This window comes from Mastigoproctus giganteus, chromosome 13 (genome assembly GCF_048544385.1).
Source record: "Mastigoproctus giganteus isolate SK-2022 chromosome 13, ASM4854438v1, whole genome shotgun sequence".
Taxonomy (NCBI): domain Eukaryota; kingdom Metazoa; phylum Arthropoda; class Arachnida; order Uropygi; family Thelyphonidae; genus Mastigoproctus; species Mastigoproctus giganteus.
The window spans coordinates 65,758,904-65,771,929 of record NC_143587.1 but is presented as its reverse complement, the minus strand read 5'-3'; the positions used below and the strand labels follow the sequence as shown (position 1 = coordinate 65,771,929).

The following is a 13,026-nucleotide window of genomic DNA, read 5'->3' as shown; positions in this document are numbered from 1 at the left end:
TCTCTTCAAGTATAGACATCGATGAACTGAAGTTGGAGATGTTACAGGTGTTTTTATCCTTATTTTTGAAAGGAGAGGGGACTTATGACAAAACCATCTCCCCGGTGTGTGCCCAGAGTGGGGGGAGGGGGGATCAAAGGAGGACCAAAGGAGCAAATCCTCGAATAATTATTGTTTTTTCAATTTGCAGGGCAGAAATGCTAAAAATAGTTGCATTTCTCCTAATATTAAATAAAATCTCATCGAAGTTTAGAAAATTTTTTTTTATCAATTATCCCATCCCTGTGTGTGCAATCGCCACCCCCCGATAACTTCCTACTTCCAATCCATCCAAATTAAATTTATCCCGATAAGATTTATTTTTATTCCAATCGGCCATCTTGTTTCAAGATGGCAGCCACTCAAATTATAAACATTTTAGAACTCGCGTCACGTGTTTACAGTCCGATATAAATCTAATTTAAAAGACACGGTGGGGGTGTCCATTATTCACCCTGTTGAAGTAAGAGGAAAGTAGGCTTCATTGGTTTCGCAGAATCTCTCATTCCTGCTAGCAATTTCGAAGCTATCGGACAGGAAAAATTTGTACCCCTACTAATCACTTGACCTTGCAAAACATTACAGGAAAACGTCTGGAAAAGAAACCAAAAACAAATAAATAAAAACGCGAAAGACGATCAGCAATCGAATTACAAACTCTAGTACCGAAAGGTGTCCCGAACAGTTCGCGTTGAACCTGCCGACTGTCACAGGAGGTCATTTGACACACGGAGTAAGGAATGCGTCACAACATGCTTCTATCAGTAACATGTTCTTGCTCCGGGCCTTCGGGAGTGGCAAGCGCACGCGGGGACTAGAGAGTATCCCTCTCTCTTTCTCTCTCTCTCTCCCTCTCTCTATCTGTGTGTGTGTGTGGCTTGCGCTTCCATCCGGTCCAACAGAAGTGCGTTAGCGACGCACGGGGTGCGCGCAGAAGACTCTCTCTGAGAGCGCTGTTTGTGCCGTTCGCAGTGAGAAGCTTATTCTAGTGCCGATCGAGTCCTAGAGACCACACCGACGTCTGTTGTCTTGTTCCTCCCGATGACAACGTAGACAGGAGCTACAGATATCTCCCCACAAAGTTTGTGCTTCGCTAGGACGTAGTGTTCTTCGCCGTGCACACACACATACACACAAAGCACGGTCCAGTGATTTGTCCTTGCCACAAGCTGCCGCTTCTGTACCAGCGGAGCCAGGAGCTTCGCGATAGTTCGCCTGCCGTAGCGAAAACACCTGCCCCGCTCGTTTGTTTGCCGTATAGGGACGCTGTGGGGTACAGCTGGCGCGGCTAGGACCAGCCGACCCCTGACCTGTTGGTGTGGATAAGAGTATCGTGCCGACGACTGTGGGAATTTAAATAAACTGTTCTGCTAAAGGTAGGTACTGTATATATTTTTTTTCATCTTTTAATTGCGTGTATAGATTAGCAGACGATCAATAAACAACCGAAGGAGGGGTAGTATTTAGTCCTTAAAATTTTTATCCTTTGTAGGAGACATTTAAGTATTTTATTCGGTTTATGTTTCATAAATAGTTATTCATCTTCGCTTGAACGAACAAAAACCAGGATTTTATGGTTAAAATATTTTTTTACGCTAATTTATAATCGATTAATGATAACAAATAATTGATACAAATGCGTTGTTTTATTATTATTTTTCGACTCGTTCATTGCGCATGTGCGAGCGATGTCAACAATGTGACTCTGGAACTATTCGATTGTAGCAGTGAACTGTTACAGAACAGATTATGAATCTTAATGATTCTTTATATTCCGGCTGTCTCAATGACCGAAACTGATAGCCAAAAGGTTTTTCTGTGAAAAATCTACAAGGGAGAGGGGGGAGGGGAGGAGAGAAAGAAAAAGCAATAAAGTAAAAACAAAAATGAATCGCTGGCAATCGATACAACTAATGTGTTTCAAGTTTCGATTTCAGATTGGAACTGCTCTTAATAAGCTGCTGTAACCTGTTTTTTTTTTATATCTTTTTTCCTCGCTGTGAAGCAGGAGCTAGGGGAAATAAAAATTTCAGTCATTTTTCTCTTTTCGCTTTGCTTTCCAACTAGGAACATTGAACTTTTATTTTTTTTCTAGCTCGTAGAAACGCAGCTGTCCCTTCACCTCTATTGTTACGGTTCAAAGTTCCCAATATTACTTTCTGTGCATGAAATCGATGGAGTAGAGATGGCAAATAAGTGATTTATCTTTGAAAATTATAGAAATTAATAATTACAGTTTCTCTTCAACTGTTGCCTAGCAACCAGGATATTTCTCAAATATTTGTACGTTCTGCAGACAAAATGATTGTCAGCGTATTAACAGCCTCCTTTTTTGACTAAAAAAAAAGATTTTATCACTGTCTTATTTTATTTATGAATAGGATATTTTATATTAATGCTAAAAATGGCTTTAGGTTAGTGACAGGTGACAATATTTTTTTTCTTTTTTGGCACTCGTGTTCACCTGCGAATAGCACCTTGATGCAGACCTATTTATAAAGTCAGGAAGCCTTTTAAAAATTATCCGAAGATGAGGAAGTCACCTACATCACATTGTTAGGTTTATTTATACTCAAAGAAAAAGGAGTTGGAAGAATCTCATTTTGAATAAAGATAATCCGTCACAGAGGGGTCCAGTTTTGAATACCCTAAGATTTTTCAAGGATAGGGGAAGTTATTATTAGAGAAAGAACATCCTTGAATACGGTCTGCATGTGTGTGCATGTGTGTCCGTACGTTTGTGTGTGTGTGAGATAGAGAGAGAGACGATAAAGGATTAGGTTAGTGTGTGTGTGAAGACGCATGACGTAACAGGGAGGTAGCTGATGCATGAAAGTTTAAATAGAATTGCGAGAAAACAGTTGGATTCATGAATAGATATGAACAGGGAAAGATGTGAAGAAAAACTGGAATTATGGGAAAAAAAAGAAGCGCACAGGTAGAGTTACAGAGAGACCAACCGTGAAATCCAAGGAAGGTGGTAATAACTGGGAAGAGGATAGAGAAAATTGATTTGTAAAGGAGTTCCCGCAGAGACCGTTATTTTATTTTATTTTTTTCTAAAGTCTCTTTCTATTTTTAGGATTTCTGTGCAGTCATTTTTTTGGAGGATATCAAAGAGAAATTTTTAATGAAATCGGACATAAATTTGTACCCCGTGCAATGGAGATTGATTCCATTAACATTAATCGGTTTCTCAAGAAAAGATTTTTCTGGGAGAGGGATGCTAAATCAAAGGGTTCACGAAGCATTCAAAGAGTCCGTTTAAAGCGAGAGAATTGGCTTGATAAATAAATGGAAATGTATGCTTTTGACAAATTCAGTCTTCATTCCTTTTGGCTAATGAAGGCTGCCTTAAGATTAACAGTCGAGGTCTGAATATCAACGAATTATGGTGAAAGCAAGTCTACACCTCATTGTTTAGCTCGCGTGCCTCTGGATAATCAGAACGGGTTCACCGTGTGTGATTTCATTAACCGCATGAAGCTGCCATTATAAGAGTACAAATCTTCGAGTACGAATGAGAACTGTCGTTTTGTACACTTTGATTTTACAGCTCATTCACCCCCTTAATATTGTTAATGTTTAACTGAGATGTTTCCAGTAATTTAGACAGTTCTCTGGAGAGTTAACAGGAGGCCATCTGTCTTTCTATTATACGCTTTTATTCAGTATTTTGTGTCCTTTCCGGGCTTGTTATTCCCAACGCAAAAGGCGAGAGGATTTTATCAGTTCAAAAACTTTTCTATATAATGCAATGCAAATTCCTTCACAATATTTTCCATCTTCCTTCCTTTACTGGGATTTTTCTCCCCTTCAAATTTCTCTATCAACCAGGGGATGGCGCATGTTGTCTTCTCCTGCGTCCGTCATGCATAAACACACTCATTAAATTCTCGGCGAAATTCAATATTCTCTTTTGAATAGCACTTATTTAACTGGGGGCTTTTTTTCCCAGCAGCTTTTGTGTAAATGTACTTTTCGTCGTCTTTTCTGCACCCCCATCCCGCTTTTCCCCTCCTCCTGTCCTCGCAATCAAGCGGCAATCCATTGGGAATCGTCCTCCCAATCCTCTTTTAATAGACTTCACCCTTCTTCCAGTTTTCTTCTAAATCCGAATGCACGCGCGATTCTTTCCCCCCTTGTGTCCTTTCCACTGTGTGCGTATGATCTTCATAAATACGAGAGCTAGCTAGCCTTCCGGAGAATTCAACACCCCCCCCCCCCACACACCCCTACTCCAGTATGTGAATCTATTCCTCTTTTTTTTTTTTTTTTTTTCGATTGGCGTATCTACATTCCTAGAGAGGGGATTTCATCGGAAATTAAAGCTAAGATGGGCTGGATTTTAGTATTTCTGCTGCAGTGAATATGCAAAGATGAAAGAGTGTCTAGTTTTCAACAGGGGAGATTTTTCTTTTATTATTAAGTAATAACTGAAAAGGGAAGGGAAGTTGGATATATTTCGGATTCTCTTTATAAGCGTAAAATTCTGAAAGCGTTTTATTTTCAAATCCAGTGTTGCAAAGATCCAAAATCGAATGAATTTAAAACATTTAAAGTGTTGTACTTCTTTAATTTCAGTCATAATTATAATAAATAGGAATAGGTGTAATAAAAAAACTTTAAAAATCAAAAAAATAATCAAATTATTATTTGTATAAAAATAAATATTTTTTAAATCTAGATTTATATTAGTGTTTTTTATGAGAATAGACTGGAGTAATTTAATATTTACTGCATAATACTCACTGCATACTTAGTGCGTGTTCCGATTCTGTTCCGATTCATTTACTAATGAATTAACTCAATCGGAACAGTTCAATTAAATTTAAGGCGAAAGCCTCATGCTAGAAGAGCTATGGACTCTATTCTACATATTAGGCAAACGCACTGTTCTAAAAGGAAAGTATACTTCTGAGATAGTACTGTTTTTCATTTAAACTGACACTGAAGTGCAGTACCGAGGCAACTCGTAGTGAAGTGACTCTACAAATTGATGCGTTTGTAGCAAATTTTGTTTTCTCATACTACGTACGAAACTGAGGCTGTTGGCTTAATCTTTACATTAATTTGTACAATTTATATGACCGATCAAGTAACCCCAAATACTACAAATTCAAACGTTGAGTGAGCTACAAGAGCTACAGAATCCATTCAATGGCTAATTACTATTCAACTAGAAACGTTCCTTTGAATCGCCCTGTTGTAGATGACCTTAGTTATAATCTTCTTGACTTTAATTGGCAACAAAGGATAGTACGATAAGTCGGAAAATGAGTGATACCGGGAGAAAAAGATAGCAATCGTTGTGTGCACAGATTTGTGTGATATTGTCGAGGTATGCTAATAGGACTTGGGAAGTACTCTGTCTTCGGCTGTCATAAAACAAAGTCAGCTACTTTCAAATAAGCGGAAGAAGAGGGAAGAAAAAAAGCTACATAAGGTCGATTCAGCAATACCCCCCTCTTTCCATCTCCACCTTTCTTCCCACCTAAACAGAGTTCCCGATCTTTCAGGTAATGAGAAAGCTTTAGGGTTGAAGTTGGAGGAATCTGGATGGATGGGAGGGGGGGGGAGATGAATGAGCACGTGTCCTTCTCATCCATTTTCTAATGATGCTTCAAATCGTTGATGACAGGGGCAGACCGTTGATGCGATAAAAGTTTCAGAACGGTAGATTGGGAGAGTCTTAAAGATGATCAATTGAAGACGTGTATGGATTTTTGTCCTGGTGGAGGAGACAGGGAGAGTATTTTATGGAATCGAAAATATTCCGACCGCCTTCGATGTAAGCTGAAATTGAATTGTGAGAAGAAAGTTGTTTGCCCATAGAATTCTGTATGGAAGGAAAGTCTTTGATCGGGGTATCTAAATGGTACTGATTTACCAGCACGCCATTCCCAACTGCCGTCTGAATTATAACATGGCAACAGTCAAGTCGTTTCCATCTATTTTTAACCTCTTGTCCAACTCCAAATCATCAACAAGTATTTTTTGATGAACGGTACCTGTTGAGAGAATTACTTTTTTTTTTTTTTTTTTAAACAGGCTGTCATAGCAGCGTCTCGTCTTTACGATAGAGATCATATTTATTTATTTTAAATAAATGGTAGATTGAACATTTTAGCGATGTCATTTGTTTTAAAGTAGTGCAATACCAAGGCAACTCGTTTCGAAGACAAAGTTGATTCAGCTGTGAAATTTAATACTACTGCATTTACTAAACAGTTGAAATCGCTAAAATTATTTTATAGAAATATAAAAATCGTATAAAATGAAGCGACAATAATGAAAAAATGGACATATGAATGCAGAGAGGAAAAAAATTAGTATGAATTGATGGAGAGAGAGAGAGTAAACAAACAAAAATAGGCGATTTTTTATTAACAACATCAATAAACACATTTACAGTATAACATAACTATGCTCTACTTTTACATCAAATACGAAAAAAAAATTAAATCAAACAAAACATGTTTTAAAGAGTTGTTTTTGGTTTAGCGCTGAGGCAGCTAAGGCCATGATGCGTAGATATATTCTGCCTGTAAATTTCGTGGATTCTATGTTCACTTTCCTGTTTTTGGGGATGAAAAACAAGTTTCGGGGAAGGGGTACCATGCAAACCTTGTCTCAATGAGAAACATTAATAGTTAAATTGTTGATTCACATTACGAAACTTTCAGATTCCTTATCACAAAGGATTCCTTTTGGCTTCTGGGAGTGGAACTTGAGCAGGGTTTCCGTGGACAGTTCCTTACCTAAACTTCACATGATGCGTTGTTCGGAGTGGATGATGGGAAAAAGTGCATATTCCTTTTCATCACTTTTTAAAGCCATGAAGAGGAAAAGTTGTCCGTGCTGTCTTCCCTTACTCTGTGTAGAGCAGGTAGCAGCAGAAATCTCGAGTGTTTCTTTGTATATAACTACCGACCATCTTCTCTTAAGAGGAGAAGCCAGGTACGTGTGTTCTCGAGGCCCCAATAGCAAATCAGAAGCAGCAATCTATATTGGATGGTCAGGAGTTGAACATTGAGATTAAGCACGTGTCTCGAAAGAAAGTTAGACGGTGAAATAGCAGAACAGTAATGTGGATTATTATTATAATCTGTGCATACTTTGTTTATCAGTTTTTATCGTAACAAAATTCTTCCTATATGCAAGGCGGGCAGTTAAAAAAAATTGATCATTCTTATTCACTTTAGCTACAAGACAGAAAATTTACAACTTGTCCAAGAAGATCCTGAAAATTTACCAACCAGGGAACAAACAGATGGCAAATAAGTTATCGGCGGATAATTTATTTACGTGCACGTAAACTTTTTGTAAACATTCTTTCTTGTATCATTTATCACCGCAGAAGAGGTTAGAATCGGTTTTGCACTCACTAATAAACTCGAAAGCGATCTCAGACAACATTATCAACGAGACAGTGAAATTCGTAGTGAGAAACTAAAGATACATAAAGGGAGATGAGAGTAATGCATCTTGAGGTATATTCCTTTGCTAATTTTGGATCTCAAAGAGGTTTTTTTTGGGAACACTTCACTTCCGTTTTTTTTTGTGAATCAGGTTTGTCCAGTTTTTTTTTTTTTTTTTTTTCCTATATTCAACGAGAGGCCAGGTAATTTTATAGGTAAGTAAGTTGTTAGGTAACATTTTTGCCTTTGATGGGCTTCAGTTTCATCATCTGTTTGGATAAACACTTCAAAGTCGTCTGCATAAATAACGAAGTCCTTATGCGATTCAAGAAAGGTCAAGTACCTAAACTTCAGAGCCACCCTCTTGCGTAAACCTACAGTTACGCAAGAGGGTGGCTCTGAATCGATTTGGAAGTCAATGATGGTTCCATCTGTTTGCTATAAGATCTCGAAATAAATTCAGTAAATTTCCGGTGATCCGAAAATGTTTAATTGGATTTTTAGGAGAGGGTTGTATTGCAATCTAATCAACAACAGAAAACCCTACACTAAACTGTAGGGTTTTCCGTTGTTGATGGGTTAACTTTGAGACAGACGTTTTTTTAAAAGCAGTTTAAGAAGCCCGCAATCTATTGAAATCGGTATAATCCTTCCATGACTTGGATTTTCTGTTGGCTTAGTTCAATGCTGTTTCCAGGCTTTGAGGAATTGGCTGTTGGTTAAATCTTGTTGGGGACTGGATAAATAATGAGAGAGAGTGGGAAATCTGTGGGAATTCGGCTTTATTTTGAAGTTTATTAATAACTTAGCGGGTTCTTCTCAGGTATTAAGATTTATCCATTATAAATGGAAAAATCTTAATACAAAGGTTTCTTCATTTTTCTCTTTGGAAAAATACGATTCCAAAATCTTAATTCTTGTCACTGGATAGAGAATATTTTACCAAAGTATTCTGAACCCAAGCTAAAAGATATTGTGGTTCTTGTCAATGACTGGATGGATCTTTTGAATTAAAAAGTTTATCAACGTTGTAAATTTATTATAAATATATAAAGCAATCTAAATTGTAAACATAGAAAGAGAGAGAATAATAAAAAGACATAGACTAGTAGGAAATGAAGAAAATGGAAAAATAAATAGGAAGACTTGCGGATGAAGAAATATTTAAATAAATAGGCCAATTGAAAGGAAGAAAGAGAGAGTATGAATTCTGGTCACGAGCTGTTCTGTTTGACTTTTATTTCGTTCGTGTGTACTCATAATGGTTCTCATGCACAGAATAGCGACCATTCATTCAGTCCAAGTGATTTATTGTAGAAGTAATTAATCTTATTCTTATGACGTACAAAAACTCCCTTTCTTCTTAAGGAGGAGGGAACGCGAAGAAAATTAGCGGTAGTGTTCAGTGTGTGTGTGTGGATCCGCAACCAGAATTAAGAATTCATTAGGAAAATTTTTCGATCCGATGAACACGGCTAACAATTATGGAGAAGGGAGGTCCTGCAAAACATGGACTCGGTGGGTAATAACGTTTACGTTTTTCAATGTCTTCAAAAGCAGCGTCTTCTTATTGTTTGTTTATCTTTATAAGACGCGATAGTTCTGCCGCATTTGAGAAATATTGTTTTCTTCAAACGCTTCTACATACTTTTGTGCAGTATCAATTGCGTTTATATTTAATAGCAACTTATTTTTCACGATGTTACAGAAAATTAATGCGCAGGTTTACGTTTAAAAAGCCTTTAAGTTGTATTTGAAGATTAGGCTTAGAACTTCGTTTTCTTGATCTAGCAATAAATAACAGATGTATATTTTAAGACATCGCGAATTCGCCATTTATATTTTAGCTAAAAGGTCTGTTTCTCTTACACCAAACAGATACAGGCATCCGCTCTTTTATTTCGATGATTTTGCCATATCAAAGGAGTCTCCATCTCCATTGATAAGCCATTTTCTGTTGCTACTTTAAAGAGTCTTTTTCAACTGCATACTTCCCCATTACAGTCGGAAAAAGGCTCGCGTCCTTTTAAGTAAATCATCTTTATCTTTTGAACGAATAAAGCGCATAATTTAATGAGTTTATTCCGGATGACTGCAAACAGTTCGAATATTAATTACTGGCTAATGGATTACGCCCTAAAGATTCTGCACATCGGAGGCTGTCTTTTAGCGTTAAACACAAGAAACAAGTTGCCCATAAGACGTCAATATTTTCTCTTTTATCTGCAGTTTCCTCACAGGCGGAGAGAGGGTTCTTTCACGCGACTGTTATTTTTGGAGATTCACTCGATGGGTTCTTTGAAATCGGCCGACTCGTCTACGTTGTATTTTGCGATTGTTTCCTCATTTGAATACCGAGTTCAAAACATCGAAGTTTCTTCGAGGGTTCGTGACTCGGGAATATTTTAATGTAACATTAAACAGGGCGCGGTGTGGTGTGCAACTACGATAGCAGCGCTCCCGGCAATTGAACTCACGGCCGTGGGCACAACCGTAGATCGCTTGTCTACACCAACTTCGATATAATGGCGCTTAATAATCTGTAATACGAGATCTCGGAGAAATTACGTGGGCCACTAAACACTTCTGAATTTGAATATTTCGCAAATGAGTCACCGAGGGAACGTCCTTCCAGCGAGTCCTTGCGCATTGTCCATCTGTTCTCTCTTGCGGTTTTGACAAGGTCAATTGTTCTCTGCTTTCCAACGAGATTCCATGGTCATATGCGATCTCTTTGATAACCTCCCGCTGAGCTCAAGGATTATGCTTACGGAATAATTTAGACCTCCGTGATAAGTGCCCATGTAGTTTCGGCGTCCAGGCACCCCGCCTTAGCCGCCACTTGTTCTTCGTACAATAATTTACCGAGAAGGATTTTAAAAAACCTCGGGGTTTAGTTCTCCTATTCCGCACCTGTTGCCGAAGAGCAGGCACGCCACCTCTCCGTTGTGTCGAAGTGTTGTTAGGCCACTTGTCCGGCCACTTTTTTGTTTATTCTTTTTTTTTGTTGCTCTCAAAAGAATTTGATTTTTGTTCTGTGGCGAGCAAAGGCTTCGTGGATATGTTGGCTTCCAGCGCAGCTGTCGCCGGGGCATGTTAATGACTTCACTTAGACCAAAACAACAGATGAACACGTTCCACTGCAACTTCTCAGCGTACCGGCAGGTGGCAGCACAGACCGGGCGAACCCGGTCATACCGCTTCACCTTGCCATCGGCTAAACGTGTCGACCACTCTAACACCTGGCGTTTAGGTATGCGCCGGAGATAAATCCTGTCGGTTTCTCGCTAAACTCACATGTTACGGCCAACTCGTAAACCCCACTGTAAACGATTGTGTAATAAGGGGTAGGGGGAAGGGACGTGCAGCCGCTCAGGAGTGACAAGTTTTTTTTTTTAATGTTTGACATTGCCGCTGGCAATCGCCAATCCTCCCACTCCAAAACGCTTAAAAAACTGTTATCTGTCTACTGAAGTGTAGTTCCATAGCAGCACTTGACTGAAACAACCCCCAAATCATAGCGTGCTCTCCGATGGCCTGCGTCTGAATATGTGGCAAGCACGCTATCCGTATGTTTGACAACTGGCTACAGAAATTAGCACTATTCTGACAGTGGGTTGAATCGATCGGCGCAATTTTACTATTAATCCAACCATCCGATTCTGACAACGAATTCGGAGATTGTTTCTAAAGGGATAATTCTAACGTTTTTTTTTTTTTTTTTAAACAGAATTCTAACATCTCTTCCAATCATTACAATTGTCGTTGTGATCAAAATTATTAGAGAAATTACCGTTACTACGAGATTGTTAGAAGCAGAATCATTGTAGCTAGAGCAGGGCAGGCTCAAGGGTATATGGTGCCCCTAGGCCACATTGACTGATGGCGCCCCCTCCCGCTGATGCTAAGAGTTTAATTTTTTTTTTAAATGATTAATTTTACCAATTTGCGCCAAGGTTTAGGGGAGTTGGCAGCCGTAGACCAGTGCTTACTCGGCCTTATCTTAAACCCGGCTCTGAGCTTTTTTTTTTTTTTTTTTTTTTTATGTGAACCCCAAACACGAGAGGTATTAGAACCTATAATACTTAGTACCGTGCTTGGGTTGGAGGTTGAGAAGACGAAAGAAGATATTTGTTGACATTAGACTTGAACTTCTGTAGATTGTAATTTTCAGGAAATACGTATGAAGGAATGCTGTTCCAGAAAACGGCAGTTGAATGAATAAATGAGGAAGACGAAAAGTTGGTTCTGTGGGTTTGAAGTTGGACAGTAAATGGATGTTGGCTGGTGTTCGGACTGTTTTGAAAGAGAGAGCGGGAATTATAGAAGCCAATTCAGAAGAACAGTGCCCATGGAAGTATCTGTAGAAGAGGCATGCAGCAGAAACAGTACGTCTATGAGAAAGCGAGTGGCGAGACTCTGTTAGAGATGAATCATTAATTAACCTAACTGCCCTCTTCTGAATGGAATCAAGAAGCCTGAGAGAGGTTTTGGGGGCACCACCCCAGATGTGGGAACAATATTCCATGGCAGGGCGGATTTGCGATTTATACAGAGTGAGCAGCTGTTTGGAAGAAAAGTAACGCCGAGAGCGAAAGAGAAAACCAAGTTTTTTAGATGCAGAGGAAGCAATATTTGTAATGTGCTTGTGCCAAGAGAGATTAGAAGTCAGGGTAATCCCCAAAACAGATATATCATTTTGCCTAGAAATCGGAATGTCAATAAAGATAAGCATAGGAGCAGAAGAATCCTTTTTGCGAGATATAAGACAAGACTGAGTTTTAGAAGGGTTGAAATCAACTAAGTTGTCTTTGCCCCACTGGAGAATTACCTGAAGATCGACATTTAAGGAATTGGTAGCAGATTTTCGAGAAGTTGAAGCCGATTGAGCAGGACAAGGTTTCTCAAAATGGAAAGTTGAATGCAATGTGCTATCATCGGCAAAACTATGGATAGGATTTCCAGTCAATGGAAGAAGGTCATTGATATACAAAAGGAATAGAGTGGGGGAAAGAACTGAACCTTGGGGGACACCGGCATTAGTGGAGAAGTTAGAAGACAGAGAGCCATCTACCAACACCCTCAGTGAGCGATCAGAGAGAAAACTGGATAACCAATTACTAAAAACAGTTGGCAAACCATAAGATGGAAGCTTGTTTAGAAGACCTTTATGCCAAACACGATCAAAAGCCTTTGAGATGTTAAGAGCAACTACTTGTGTTTCACCGAACCTTTCCATTGAATTAGTCCATAAATGGGTAACATAAGCCAGAATATCACCAGTGGATCGACACTGACGGAATCCATTCTGGCGATCGTTGATCAGACAGAAAGTTTCTAGGTAGTTTAAGAGTTGGCGGTTAATTGATTTCTCCATTGCTTTAGAGAGAGTAGAAGTAATTGCAATGGGACGATAATTGGATGGGAGGGATTTGTCACCCTTTTTGGGAACTGGCTGGATATGAGCAAATTTCCAAGCAGAAGGAAAAACACCTTTGGAATAAGAAAGGGAAAAAAGGCGGCAAAGAATAGGAGTAAGTTCAGGAGCACAGATTTTGAGAACAAG

General features: G+C 38.9%; 1 protein-coding gene across 1 annotated transcript in view; it reads left to right on the top strand.

Annotated features, from left to right (window-relative positions):
- The first annotated feature begins 905 nt into the window (after positions 1-905).
- The window catches only part of LOC150076131 (irregular chiasm C-roughest protein-like), a 565,240-nt gene continuing 553,119 nt past the window's right edge, over positions 906-13,026 (top strand). The window contains exon 1 of the mRNA XM_090388091.1: positions 906-1,415. The gene's annotated coding sequence lies outside the window, so the exon portion shown is untranslated. The remainder of the gene's footprint in view (positions 1,416-13,026) is intronic.